This window comes from Oncorhynchus keta, chromosome 4 (genome assembly GCF_023373465.1).
Source record: "Oncorhynchus keta strain PuntledgeMale-10-30-2019 chromosome 4, Oket_V2, whole genome shotgun sequence".
NCBI lineage: Eukaryota > Metazoa > Chordata > Actinopteri > Salmoniformes > Salmonidae > Oncorhynchus > Oncorhynchus keta.
Genome location: NC_068424.1, coordinates 45,390,159 through 45,405,624, shown reverse-complemented (window position 1 = coordinate 45,405,624; position 15,466 = coordinate 45,390,159). Strand labels below are relative to the sequence as shown.

Genomic DNA, 15,466 nt, shown 5'->3' with positions numbered 1-15,466 from the left:
TTCCCCTTTGATGAGACTATTACAGAGACAACAGGGAGGGTGACAGGACAACAGTGGGGTTCATTTGGTGCCGTAGTCAATAGCAGCACATCTAGGCTCGGTAGACTCGGCTGACAAGTCAAATAAGAACCATCTGTAAGCTATTACGGCAAATGGCTGCTCTGTTAATGCTGCCCCTGCTGTGAGAGAAATCACTGAGACCACGGTAGAGCTGCCGCTGAGTGGTGGGCCCGGTGCAACGGATTCTTTGGGACCACACATAGTATTATTACAGCATACTTTATGGAGATGCATGATCTAAGTATGCTGAGAATATACATTGTCGCCCAAGGCTACGATAAGGACCAAGCCAAGGCATTTTAACAGAAATTCTCTTAACATTTCACAGAGGAAACTCAAATAAAATCCTACCTTATCTTCTGACTTGAGTTTCTTGGAACCATGACGCACCACAGAATCGGTGGTTTGACCGTCGTTGTGAATAACAGTGCTTTGATTTGAACTTTGCAGTCATCTGCGCCATGCCCAATCACACAGTGGTGTTCAGTTAAACAGAATTGCTGATTTCTCTTGTCCATCCATTTTGTCATAGTAATAAGGGAAAAGGAACCAGATACTGTGTTGCCAGACTAAAGACTGAGTTTCACCTCAGTCTCACCTCAAGGATGGACGTCACATCTTCTTTTCACACAGTCACAGACAGACCCAGGAGAGGAAAGGTCAGGTCACGGTCATATTCATTAGAGCACACCGTAGCGAAACCTTTCTTATTTGACAAGTTCAGGTGATCCCTTCCTGTTTCAGTCCGTTTCTTCTATTTGGTGCCTAAATAGTACGACCCAGAACAGAGCTCTGTTGACAGAGCAGCTCATGACCACTAATCAATTACAATTACACATCATTATAGGGCTCAGTCCCACAGCACCTGCAGGGGAAAATCAATGCGGAGTCCTCAGTCCTGGCCACTCTGCTGGCACTGACACATTAGTCTAGGCTCCCTAATCGGCACAAAGAACCTTCCTCTGCGTCCTCCTCCCTCAAAGAGAGGAGAGGGGGGAGGTCGTTGTGTGCCAGGAGTCAGATGAGACTGATGTTCCAGACACCACCACAGGGAGGAGAGGGGGAGAGGGACATTAGCCTGTCCACTGTCATGCCTGCATGCACTCGCTGCTGCTGCTGCTGTCATTGAGAAGTTAAATGCCTGGAAGACATAAATAGTGGTTGGCAGTGCCAAAAGATGAGGGGGATACAATACTCCATGACAGCAAACATAAGGTTCTGGTTTCTCTATCTGAACTGACATGATGAAATATAGAAATGTTCCTTCTACAGTTTTAGGATCTTAAAATCCAATGCCCTTTTGGAAGATATTGCTTTGCTTCATCCATCAATTATCTCAATGGAAAACCAAGCTTAAAACGGTGAATTATAGAATTGCTGGGTTCAATTGTGTCATATTTTTGTCTGGGTGTCCATGCCAACATCTGCAGTGAAGAATGGGATGACATACCTGTTTTGTAACGATGTGGAGACAGTGTTTCCTTCTTCGCTCGACGAATCCAGATCCACTGTCATTCTTCAGGTGAAACACGTCTATTATGGTGGAAGAATGGCTGACAGCTTGAAGTACAAGAAAATAAATGTATGTGATGAAAGCCTCAATACCATCAAATCTGTACTATTTGTGCCTGAGGAAAAGGGCACCCACATAAGGTTTCAGCTTTATTTCTCAATTGAATGCAATACACTATTCTACAGTACACTGTTCTATACAGATAGTGTTCATTTCAGGACTTGGCCGATTTTATGCATGTAATTTAATATTGTTGTTTGGCAGAAAAAAAACATTCTGTGAAATGAAGTAAACAAAATGAACTCGGAAAAGTATTAACTGGTGCTTGTGGGCCTCTCCATCTTCATAAAACTTTTTTTAAACATTGGAGTCCACATTTCAATATACTTATTGACCTCATTCACATGTACATATACACCAATATCCACTTATTATTTGGGAGTATTCTGTTTTTTGAGTTGCCGCATATAAACATCATATCCAGTTTACAATAACCCGAAAAGGCTCGTCTCCGGTAAAGAGAAAGCCTGATAAGATGCCTGGGATGTGCTGTTCTAAAATGCGACACCGTGTCATATAAACATCTTAACCCGTTGACTGTTCTTCTTGTGGTCTGCACAGGTTCAGGTTCACATACCATGAGTGTTGTGTGAGGATGTTTTCATCTGCTTGTCAAACAAATCACGTCAAAAAGATGGGCTACCTGCGCAGTTCCATCCACGATAATAATGTTTAATGATAATTTACTACTGGCTACTTGCACCTCGAATTTAGACACGTTTCTGCTTATAATTTCAGACATTTTGGTAGGCCATTTGATTGTTAACTATAGTTTGATACGTGCAGCTTCTCTCTCTTCTGTCGTAACATTTTTCTCCAGAAGACTGTAACGGCTTTCTTCCTGGGAAGGAGAGGTGGACCAAAACGAAGCGTGGTTATAGTTCATGTTTTTTAATAAGAAAACATGAACATAATACAAAACAATAAACGTGGCCAAAACCGAAACAGTCCTAACTTGTGCAGAAAACACAAAGACAGGAAACAACCACCCACAAATCCCAACACAAAACAGGCTACCTAAATATGGTTCCCAATCAGAGACAATGACTAACACCTGCCTCTGATTGAGAACCATATCAGGCCAAACATAGAAATAGACAAACTAGACACACAACATAGAATGCCCACCCAGCTCACGTCCCGACCAACACTAAAACAAGGCAAACACAAAAGAACTATGGCCAGAACGTGACAAAGACTACATAAATAAAGAACTGGTCACCAGAATAATGTCTTACATGGATAGAATTAATGCATTAGTAATCGAGTTAACACCGATAAGTTGTCTGTTTCGTTTAGTGATGCGGAGAAAACGCAATAACTTCAAAACAGTGGAAAGACTGGTCCTGTGCAAAATGTTCAAATGTCATCGTTTGACCGGTTTTAAGGAAATTAAAAGCTGAAGAAAACGACGAAACACGTTCATGATGAGACTTCAGTTCGTCTTGGCTGCATATTTTATGTGGTTTAAATACTGTTTACTTGTATAACAGTGTCAAAGATAACACATTACACGCTCATTCACATTTTCCCAAGAGACGCTGACAGAAGGAAATTATATTTCTCCACTCCTGTTGCCTAAACAAAATGAACATTTGTGGTATAATTTCACTGCAAGAAATGCATAATTCTGCAGTAGTTAATACTATATTAAGCTACTTGGGAGAGGTCAGCGTCCATATTTCAGTTACTATTCCATTCAACCCATATACTTAAATGAGGAATATGCAGTTTATTCATGGATACAAGGATACTCGTGAGTGGGATATCAAAGGTGCATGTAAACAGCTTATCCTCAAATAAGACCTTAACCTGTCCGGAAATTCGGATGACTGACGTGCCCAAAGTAAACTTCCTGTTACTCAGGCCCGGAAGCTAGGATATGCATATACTTGGAAGCATTGGATAGAAAACACTCTGAAGTTTCTAAAACGGTTAAAATATTGTCTGTGAGTATAAGTGAGCCACTATTCTGATTACTGTGCGCATGTAAAGGTGGTCACTGATATTTATTAAAGATCCTCATGGATATGCTGCCCTCTCGTGGTGAACATTGGTAGCTCATTCACCACGAGAGTGGTGTTACCATAATAAGTAGGTAGTGCGGTGCCCTTGAGTAAAGAGTAGGAAGAACCTACACCCACACGCCAAGTCATTCATTCCTGTCTCGGTTACATCATGCCAGCAGATATTAACATTTAACATGTTTGTAATATTTATCTGTGTATTGTTGGCGCTGCTCACATAAACGATGTATCACTGTTGTAACATTTGTTTGGGTTCGGGAAAGGCCTTCCCATGCATTCATTGTGCCAGGGCGTCCTATAAGGTTTTTATTTTTACCTTTGTTTTGATAGGAAGTCATGCTGAGACCAAAACCAGCGAGAACATTGTTTCCTTGGAAGTTGTGGGAACGTAAGTTTGTGTTTTCCCAATGGTTCTGGGTAGGAAGCCCTACATATCCTGGCCGGTAAACAATTTTTAAACGTACTAAGAACAGACGAGAAATGTTTGCCTGTTCTGGTCGGGTGAGCTAACGCCGTGGGTCTCAAAATGGGGGTAACAAGAAGGTTTCCCCAGGTGAAACTGAATGGAAGAAAACAAATGTAATACTTATTTTAATAAGCTACATATACCCTACCATTTGTATTTTATATTTATACATTTGCTTAATCGATCTGGTCACTAACATAGACCTATGGCATTGCACCAAATTATTAAAAAAAATAACATCTAATCTGTTTTTCAGAACCAAAAACGTGCGTGTTTTTTCTATTGACCAATGACCAAAGGCGGGCGCACATATCCAGATTAGTGACCAGAAAGCACACATTTAATTTTCTACGGTTTCCCCTGGCAATTTTTTTTACATTTAAATACAGTTTAGCAATATGCTATGGACGCATCTTTGCCTGAACAAAAGCTACCTGGTGACATCGTTGATCATTTTCATATTTCAGATAGGCCTAGTTTGGTTGGGTTAATTATATAGGCTACCTCAGTGGTCGGTAGGCCAACTGGCTATATGTCTAAAGATAGCTGTAACATCGCACTGCCTCCAATACATATGGGATGAAGATGTAATATAGTCTGGCAAATTAATTACAATATACAGGGCATTCGGAAATTATGCAGACCCTTTGACTTTTTCCATATTTTGTTATGTTACAGCCTTACTCTGACATGGATGAAATGTTTTTTTCCCCCTTCATCAATCTACACACAATACACCATAATGACAAAGCAAAAACGTTTTTTTAGACAGTTTTGCAAATGTATTACAAATAAAAAACAAAAATGCCTTATTTACCTAAGTATTCAGACCCTTTGCTATGAGACTTGAAATTGAGCTTAGGTGCTTCCTGTTTCCATTGATAATCCTTGAGATGTTTCTACAAGTCCACCCGTGGTAAATTCAATTGATTGGACATGATTTAGAAAGGCACAAACCTGTCTATATAAGGTCCCACATTTGAAAGTGCATGTCCGTAGAGCTCTGAGACAGGATTGTGTCGAGGCACAGATCTGGGGAAAGTTATGGAAACATTTCTGCAGCATTGAAGGTCCCCAAGAGCACAGTGGCCTCCATCATTCTTAAATGGAAGAAGTTTGGAACCACCAAGGCTCTTCCTAGAGCTGGCCGCCTGGCTAAACTGAGCAATCGTGGGGGAAGGGCCTTGGTCAGGGAGGTGATGGTCACTTTGGACATATAGCCAGTAGCTCCAGAGTTCCTCTGTGGAGATGGAAGAACCTTCCAGAAGGACAATCTCTGCAGCACTCCACCAATCAGGCCTTTATGGCAGGGGCCAGATGGAAGCCACTCCTCAGCAAAAGGCACATGACAGCTCGCTTGGAATTTGCCAAAAGGTACCTAAAGGACTCTCAGACCATGAGAAGCAAGATTCTCAAGTCTGATGAAACCAAGATCGAACTCTTTTGGCCTGAATGCCAAGTGTCACATCTGGAGGAAATACAGCCCCATCCATTTACATTTACATTTAAGTCATTTAGCAGACGCTCTTATCCAGAGCGACTTACAAATTGGTGAAGCATGGTGGTGGCAGCATCATGATGTGGGGAGGTTTTTCAGTGGCAGGGACTGGGAGACTAGTCAGGATAGAAGGAAAGATGAACCGGGCAAGGTACAGAGAGAGAACCTGCTCCAGAGCGCTCAGACTGGGTCAAAAGTTCACCTTCCAACAACGACCCTAAGCACACAGTCACGACAAGGCAGGAGTGGCTTCGGGACAGTCTCTGAATGCCCTTCAGTGGCCCAGCCAGAGCCAGGACTTGAACCCAATCTAACATCTCTGGAGAGACCTGAAAATAGATGTGCATCGACGCTCCCCATGCAACCTGACAGAGCTTGAGAGGATCTGAAGAGAAAAATGGGAGAAACTCCCTGAATACAGGTGTGCCAAGCTTGTTGCGTCATACCCAAGAAGACTCGAGGCTGTAGTCGCTGCTAAAGGTGCTTCAACAAAGTACTGAGTAAAGGGTCTGAATACTTACGTAAATGTGATATTTCAGGTTTTTTGTTTTTATAAATTAGCAAAAAAAATCTTAAAACCTGTTTTTGCTTTGGCATTGTATGTAGATTGATGAGGAAAAAACTATTTAATTCATTTCAGAATAACAAAATGTGGAAAAAGTCAACGGGTCTGAATACTTTCCGAATGCACTGTATATAGACAGTAAAAAGTACAGGACCCATATTTGAACCCTGTGGGATACCTTTTGTAATATCAAGGAAATTTGACTTAACACCATCAGAAAACACATATTGTTTCCTTACTGTTAGGCAGTTTTTAAACCAATTACATGACGCCAGATCCAGGCCAATTGCAGACAATCTTTGAATGAGTAGAGTGGTCAATGGTATCAAACGCCTTTGACAGATCAATGAAAAGGTCAGCACAGTGTTTCCTTTTGTCCATACAATTTACCACATCATTTAAAACCAGTTATGCAGCAGAGATGATGCTATGACCTGGCCTGAAACCAGATTGATAAACACTTCGTAGCTTGGAAAGATCTCAGCTGAGTTGATTAAAGAGTCAGAAATGTCCGCTAGGCAAGACAGTTTAGAGATCGGGATATATTTTTTTTTAGGTCAGAGGGGTAAGACGGAGCACATGGGCCGCCTACCAAACCCTGGGTATAGCACTCGAGATCTTCGTCAGATTAAAAATAGGTGTCAATCATTCTACAATCAGGGGAGCAGAAAGCTGCAGCAAAAAAAAGGATCAAGTAGATCAGCCCCCGTGGATTTTTTAAAACAAAAATCTAAAGCAAGGCATTTAGCACATCACAAGCAGAAAGCTGTTGAAAGGAAAACAAAGATTCACTGGAAGTTGACAGATCTTACATCAAGCCAACTGGAGCCTGGGAGACGGAAGAGCAGTCGGCTGACAGAGCAGGGGAAATTAATAAACCGCCATTTATTTGAAAGAAAAGACCCTGCCAAGACAAAATGCTGATTAAAATCATGACTTATCTTATTTTTTTCTCAGTAATGATGCCAGAGTCTGAAACAACTTGCTTTAGGCAAGGAAGGAGAGGAATTTCCACGCTTCAGTGCATGAACTGTTTTACAACATTTCGAGGGATCACCAGCAGAGTCTGAGATGGAACTCACAGGGTGTTTGTCTGCCAGAGAGATACAAATAGATGAGAACAATTCTAGAGCAAATTCAGGGTCAGGCATGCTGCTGATAGAAAGCTCAGAATAATACATATAATGAAGCAACCCTTGGGTAGAATTTAAAAAAAGTATCTTCATAATTATATGTGGATCAGTGTTTTTCTGTTTGGTATCTGCAATAGGACAGTGATCACTGAGATCATTAGCAAAAGACACCACTGGACAAGTACTTGTGGTGGCTATATGTCAGAATTAGGTCAATTAGCGAGGAGTTTACATTAATCTGTGTGGTAAATCCCAGCTACAAATTAATATAAATTCATATTTTGGTTTATGGTCACATCTACAACCAACATCTCAAATGTCTTAGAACAGTAATATTTAGAGAACATGATTTCATGAATATTGTTTGTACATAAATAGCAACTCCTCCTACTTTTTACAATCTCTCACACCTGAATATATTGTAACCACCAATTTCAATGTTGTATATTATTGTAGTATTTTTTTATTACATAAGTATTTATGAGAAATACGCAGACACATTTTTATATTTGCAAAGTATGTGATCATAACTGTTAATCAATGAAATCAGAATTGTTTGTTGTCACCATTTGGTCTTCATCTCTCTAAACAGGAAGTGGCAATACCAATGCAAAGCTGATTGGGGAGATTCCAATGATAATAGTTTGGGTTCCCAGGGTTCAGAACTAAATTAAATGATTTAATTTGATTAATTTATGGTACCTTAAATTATGTTTTGAATAGTTTGTGTCATTTTTAGTCTTTTGTTGTTTTATTGGATTAACTACACTGTGTTTGGTTTGTCTCCGTACGAGGAGCTATGGTGACATAAAGGCTTGAGTAGAGTACTTCGCGGCAGACCATGGGAAACTCTGATGCGTGTAGCACAGAAACTTCTCCATTTTGAAGTAGTCCATTTTATTCTACTATTTCTGAGATGGCAAAAAAAATGGATTGGACGGTATCCAGATTTTCAAACCATCATATCATTTCTGAGCCAGGTTATACGGTATTACTGGAAGTGCACAACAAGGCATTATTGCCGAAAATATTTTATTTTGATGCACAAAACTATTTGGGCAACAGGGATCTTGATCCAGGTGGGGATTGAATCTCTCTGCTGTAACCAAGATACTTGACCTTGACATCTAGCCACTTAGCCAGCAAGTTAGCAAACCAGATGTATAGATTTCTTATACACTGAAAAAAAAATATAAAAAGCAACATGTAATGGGTTGGTCCTGAAATTAAAGATCCCAGAAATGTTCCATATTCACAAAAAGCTTATTTCTCAAAAATATTTTTTGTTTAGATCCCTGTTACTGAGCATTTCTCCTTTGCCAAGATTTTTTAAATGTTTATTTATTTCACCTTTATTTAACCAGATAGGCAAGTTGAGAACAAGTTCTCATTTACAATTGCGACCTGGCCAAGATAAAGCAAAGCAGTTCGACACATACAACGACATGGAGTAAAACAAACATACAGTCAATAATACAGTAGAAACAAGTCTATATACGATGTGAGCAAATGAGGTGAGATAAGGGAGGTAAAGGGAAAAAAAGGCCATGGTGGCAAAGTAAATACAATATAGCAAGTAAAACACTGGAATGGTAGATTTGCAGTGGAAGAATGTGCAAAGTAGAAATAAAAATAATGGGGTGCAAAGGAGCAAAATAAATAAATTAAATACAGTAGGGAAAGAGGTAGTTGTTTGGGCTAAATTATAGGTGGGCTATGTACAGATGCAGTAATCTGTGAGCTGCTCTGACATCTTGTGCTTAAAGCTAGTGAGGGAGATAAGTGTTTCCAGTTTCAGAGATTTTTGTAGTTTGTTCCAGTCATTGGCAGCAGAGAACTGGAAGGAGAGGCGGCCAAAGAAATAATTGGTTTTGGGGGTGACCAGAGAGATATACCTGCTGGAGCGCGTGCTACAGGTGGGTGATGCTATGGTGACCAGCGAGCTGAGATAAGAGGGGACTTTACCTAGCAGGGTCTTGTAGATGACATGGAGCCAGTGGGTTTGGCGACGAGTATGAAGCGAGGGCCAGCCAACGAAAGCGTACAGGTCGCAATGGTGGGTAGTATATGGGGCTTTGGTGACAAAACGGATGGCACTGCATCCAATTTGTTGAGTAGGGTATTGGAGGCTATTTTATAAATGACATCGCCGAAGTAGAGGATTGGTAGGTTGGTCAGTTTTACAAGGGTATGTTTGGCAGCATGAGTGAAGGATGCTTTGTTGCGAAATAGGAAGCCAATTCTAGATTTAACTTTGGATTGGAGATGTTTGATGTGGGTCTGGAAGGAGAGTTTACAGTCTAACCAGACACCTAGGTATTTGTAGTTGCTCACGTATTCTAAGTCAGAGCCGTCCAGAGTAGTGATGTTGGACAGGCGGGCAGGTGCAGGCAGTGATCGGTTGAAGAGCATGCATTTAGTTTTACTTGTATTTAAGAGCAATTGGAGGCCACGGAAGGAGAGTTGTATGGCATTGAAGCTTGCCTGGAGGGTTGTTAACACAGTGTCCAAAGAAGGGCCAGAAGTATACAGAATGGTGTCGTCTGCGTAGAGGTGGATCAGAGACTCACCAGCAGCAAGAGCGACATCATTGATGTATACAGAGAAGAGAGTCGGTCCAAGAATTGAACCCTGTGGCACCCCCATAGAGACTGCCAGAGGTCCGGACAGCAGACCCTCCGATTTGACACACTGAACTCTATCAGAGAAGTAGTTGGTGAACCAGGCGAGGCAATCATTTGAGAAACCAAGGCTGTCGAGTCTGCCGATGAGGATGTGGTGATTGACAGAGTCGAAAGCCTTGGCCAGATCAATGAATACGGCTGCACAGTAATGTTTCTTATCGATGGCGGTTAAGATATTGTTTAGGACCTTGAGCGTGGCTGAGGTGCACCCATAACCAGCTCTGAAACCAGATTGCATAGCAGAGAGGGTATGGTGAGATTCGAAATGGTCGGTAATCTGTTTGTTGACTTGGCTTTCGAAGACCTTAGAAAGGCAGGGTAGGATAGATATAGGTCTATCTATATCAATCTAGATAAGATAATCCATCCACCTGACAAGTGTGGCATATCAAGAAGCTGATTAAACAGCATGATCATTATACTGGTGAACTTCGTGTTGGGGACAATAAAAGGCCACCCTAAAATGTTCAGTCTTGTCACACAACACAATGCCACAGAAGGAGTGTGCAATTAGCATGCTAATTGCAGGAATGTCCACCAGAGCTGCTGCTAGAGAACTGAATGTTGTTCAAGAGAATTTGGTAGTACGTCCAAACAGCCTCATAACCGTAGACCACGTGTATGGCATCGTCTGGGCGAGCAGTTTGCTAATGTCAACGTTGTGAACAGAGTGCCCCATGGTGGCGGTGGGGTTATGGTATGGGCAGACATAAGCTACGGACAATGAACACAATTGCATTTTATTGATGGTATTTTGAATGCACAGAGATACCGTGACGAGATCCTGAGGCCCATTGTCGTGCCATTCATCTAGTGCAATCACCTCATGTTTCAGCATGATCACACACGGCCCCATGACGCTAGGATCTGTACACACTTCCTGGAAGCTGAAAATGTCCCTGTTTTTCCATGGCCTTCATACTCACTAGACCTGTCACCATTGAGCATGTTTGGGAGGCTCTGGATTGACGTTTACGACCATGTAGGTATCTGTGACCAACAGATGCATATCTCTATTCCAAGTCATGTGAAATCCATAGACTAGGGCCTAATGAATTTATTTCAATTGACTGATTTCCTTATATCAATTGTAACTCAATAAAATCTTTGAAATTGTTGCATTTATATTTTTGTTCACTATAGTTATAGTTAAATTATAGTTATAAGCAGTGAGGCGGGAGTTAATGGAGCTGCCCACGCTAAAAATAATTTTTGGGGAGACAAAAGTCCTCTATTTGTCTCTATGGTGTAGCATCAAACATTTGAGTGTGTAACTTTTTAGGGCCAAATGGCCATTGCCCAAAACCAAGTTCAAATAATTAATCTAATCAAACAAACAACAACTTATCTGGTTGAAAACAGCCTATGTGGCATCGATATGAGCCCCAAAAAGTTATTCTAATGTCAAAATTGATTACAAAGTGTAAATAGGATAATTTTGGTCATAAAGTCAGTCTTGTCCGAAATTGAGCTATATATATACCCACAGCTGGCAGCACCCAAGTAATCATCATTTCGGAGCGCAGCAGTACGCAACCAGAGAGGAAGAGGCGAAGCAAGAGGGTTTACTCTGCCCAAAATCTGTCCACAAAAATAAGACCATGAAGTGAGGAGTTTTTGTATGGAGGTCAAAAAATGTAATTGCTTATTTGCTATGTGAGGCTTATTTTCTCAAATAGAAGTTTTGCAATAGTTAGGTTGTTATGAAAGCACTGGTATAATGACTTTATATCGGAGTTGTGCCTGTTGTTCACACGCGTATCTGCCCTCTCATTTGCTAGAATGGTCCCACCTTATCTGTCCTGCCTTCCATCTTTCAGGACATGCATTTCCATTGTTAGAGTGGTCACTCGACCATCTTGTCAATATCATAGATAATCTTTGACAAAACCCGATCATAAAGGCCATGGTAAATTTGGTTTGACATTGGATATCCCTTTGGGGCTGGTTAGGGACCGTCATTAAATGATTACTCAATGTACAGTAAATTACACAATGTACATGGGGCAACGTTTTCACATTTCAATGACTTAAAATCCTCAAACCAACTATTGTAGAAATTGTAGAAAATCATATACAAATACTGACAGTATTTAGAGAGAACTAAAAGGTGTGCAACATGAAAATATTATCCTATTTATATTGTGTAATATATTGACGGTCTCTACCTAGCCCCACAGGTAAGCTATTCATATCAATTTTTTCACAGCCGCACACTGGCCGGCTGAAGCTAATTGGCGAAAGAAGTTGGCTAACTTGCTAGCTATCCTAGGTTACTTCCAGACACAAGACCTGGTGAGACTGTTTCAAGTTATCTAGAAGAGTGAGTGACTGTAGATGTGTACTGTTTTGGCAGACAATCTACAAACGCTTCCCACGTACGAAAACATACACAAGAAACATCCACATCAAAGCACGCCTCCAAGACCCAAATCTCATTCTCAGTCGCATTTCCTAATGAGGATTGAAACCGAAGCTAAATCAGTCAGTTCAGCCCTCTTTTAAGTCGAGCATCATGTTTTTTGAAGTTTATGATTTTTTTTTGTGTGTAAAATAAACCAATGGTAACTCTGTCTGATTCCAGTGCCTTCAGGCCTCCTACTGCTGCTGGGCCAACCCCACAACCCAACTAAATTTAATGAAAGGACAACAGGAGACAGCAACTCATCAGATTACAAATAAAACTGAGAACCTATGAAGATACAGTATGTGTTCACAATGACCAGGTAACCATGTGTCAGTGTATAAAACCACACTGTGTCATGCATAAAGCATGAGAAGACTCTCCAGAATGTCCTATATAATTACATGTCTCTGCAAGGTCTTGGGCTTTGTAGTAAAGAACCTGTTTGGCACTCTAGACCCATTCCATGACATAAGGCAAGGCAGAGCTAGTTTGTAGTGGCTGGAGTGAGAGTGTCATTCAAGAATTAGCATAGGACAAGATGCATTCTGGGGCAAGGTCTTCTTATAGTTACTTGGTCATGATCTTGTTGAGGTACATAGGGTGTTAGACACAATTACATCAATTTACTGAGAGTGTATGTAAGGATTTCCACTCACCTTGAAACTCTTACAGACTTATGTGGAAACCAAAATAAATCTCTACGTATCTACAATAATTTACATTGAGTGTGGATAAATGTGGAACATTTAAGTTCCAAATTTGCACTTCATTGTCCACTGAAAAAGAACCGAACCTAAGTCAGAGTAGTTTGTTGAATAGTAATGCAAAAAATTACTTGACTCAAACTGTTGAAGCGGGAAAGACCAAATCTGCTGCACTGTCCCACTATGGCACAGACTGACGGCAATGTATGTTTTTGGTGCTGTCTGGATGTCTTTTTTTATCAAATATTTTGTTGTGGTCTGGACCGGCCTTGATTTCAACGTCCACTGTCGGGTTGGACCTGAACAAATCTAAACCAATCATAGATGTCTATAATTGATTCAGATTTGGTCCATACGAAATCTGAACCAATGAAGTTTGGACATCACAGTACAACACAGTACAGCAGAGTACAGTACATTACAATACTTTAAAGAAAAGTCGGATATAGTACACTAGAGCACAGTAGAGAACAGTACAGTAAGAAAAGTCAAGTTTAGTTCAGTACACTAGAGTACAGTATAATATACCCTACTATGCGCTAACATACTCTAATGAACTAAACTGTACCGTACTGTACTCTACTGAACTCTACTCTATTAAATAAAAATTGACTGTCCTGTACCTTACTGAACTGTGCTGTACTTGTGAAACATAGCCTAGATGTCTATGATTCTTTCAGATTTGTTCTGGTCCAGATCGACCAAATTTGTACTGGTTTGGAGGCAGAGCTCATTAGAATAATGCCCAGCATGCTTTGCAATTTATTTCTTTTTTACATTTATACAGTGATTTACAGTCAGTGCATTCAAATAAGGTAGATAAACAACAACATATCACAGCCATAGCAATAAAAAACATATTTATGTAATAGGGGTGGCAGAACGTTGGGCCAGTAACTGAAAGGTTGTTGGATCGAATCCCGGAGCTGACAAAGTAAAACATCTGTTGTTCTGCCACTGAACAAGGCAGTTAACCCACTGCTCCCCAGCAGGCCATTATCGTAAATAAGAATTTGTTCTTAAATAACTTGCTTAGTAAAATAAAGGTTCATAAAAAAATTGTTACTGAGAATATTATTGTAGTGGCTTCATTCTATAGCTAGAGGACTCCTGAGCAGGGCTGTGGTGGTCATGAAATTTTGTCAGTACAGGCGAGGTCAGTACAGGTGCATCAAAGCTGAGACCGAGAGACTGAAAAACAGCTTCTATCTCAAGGCCATCAGACTGTTAAACAGCCACCACTAACATTGAGTGGCTGCTTTATGTACATATTCTTTATCCCTTTACACTAAGGTAGTAGTTTTGGAATTTTTAGCTAGATTACTCGTTGGTTATTACTGCATTGTCGGAACTAGAAGCACAAGCATTTCGCTACACTCGCATTAACATCTGCTAACCGGGTGTATGTGACAAATAAAATTTGATTTGATCATTACTTTGTTTCCTTTTCTGTCTCTCTTTCCTCCAACCCTAACCACTCAGCCCCCTACCCAGATCAAATCAAATGTTATGGTCACATACACATGGTTACCAGATGGTCATGTGCCGTTGCAATCTTCGCTCTCTCTCTCCCACTACTCTCTCCTCTTCTATCCTATCATCTCTCCCTTCTGCTAAATTCTTCTCCCTCTTGTCTCCTGATTCTGCCTCTTCGACCCTACTGTCCTCCCTTTCCACATCCAATGACTCGCACTGTCCCCTTTCCTCCCGGCAGGCTCGGCTCTCCCCTCCTTCTCCGTGGTTGAGTGACTCATTGTGAGCTTACAGAACTGGGCTGCGGGCAGCTGAGCGAAAATAGAGGAAGACCTATTATTCTTTCACTCCCTCTCACTCTGCATCCGCTGCTAAAGCCACTTTCTACCACTCTAAATTCAAAGCTTCTGCCTCTAACCCTAGGAAACTCCTTTCCACCATCTCCTCCCTCCTTAATCCTCCTCCCTCTCCCCCTCCCCCCTACCTCTCTGCAGACAACTTTGTCAACCACTTTGAAAAGAAGGTGGTAATCTACGCCTTGACCTCTTTCTCCCCTCTCTCTACAGATGAAATCCTGTGACTAGTGAGGTCTGGCCGCCCGGCAACCTGCCCGCTCAACCCCATCCCAACCTCCCATTCCTCACGTCCCTCATCAACTCATCCCTGACAACTGGCTGCGTCCCCTCTGACTTCAAAATGGCCCGACAAAAAAAAACTAAATGCTGCAAAGTTGCTTAGTAGCTTGAAGCAGAGCTGCCATGTATGTCTGCGCCATTTTGCTAGATGTGAGTGAGGATACATTATCTGCGGTGGCAGGTGTGGTGAAGTCCTCTGAACCTCAGCCTGATGGTAATGCAAAGGATAATTCTGGCCCGG

General features: G+C 41.2%; 1 long non-coding RNA gene across 1 annotated transcript; it reads right to left on the bottom strand.

Annotated features, from left to right (window-relative positions):
- Positions 1 to 375: 375 nt before the first annotated feature.
- LOC118383581 (uncharacterized) lies at positions 376 to 2,606 on the bottom strand. Its single transcript, XR_004825650.2, has 3 exons — positions 2,211 to 2,606; positions 1,511 to 1,620; positions 376 to 1,201 (listed from the first exon to the last, which is right to left on the bottom strand). It is a non-coding gene; the product is annotated as an uncharacterized LOC118383581 (long non-coding RNA).
- Positions 2,607 to 15,466: the final 12,860 nt, after the last annotated feature.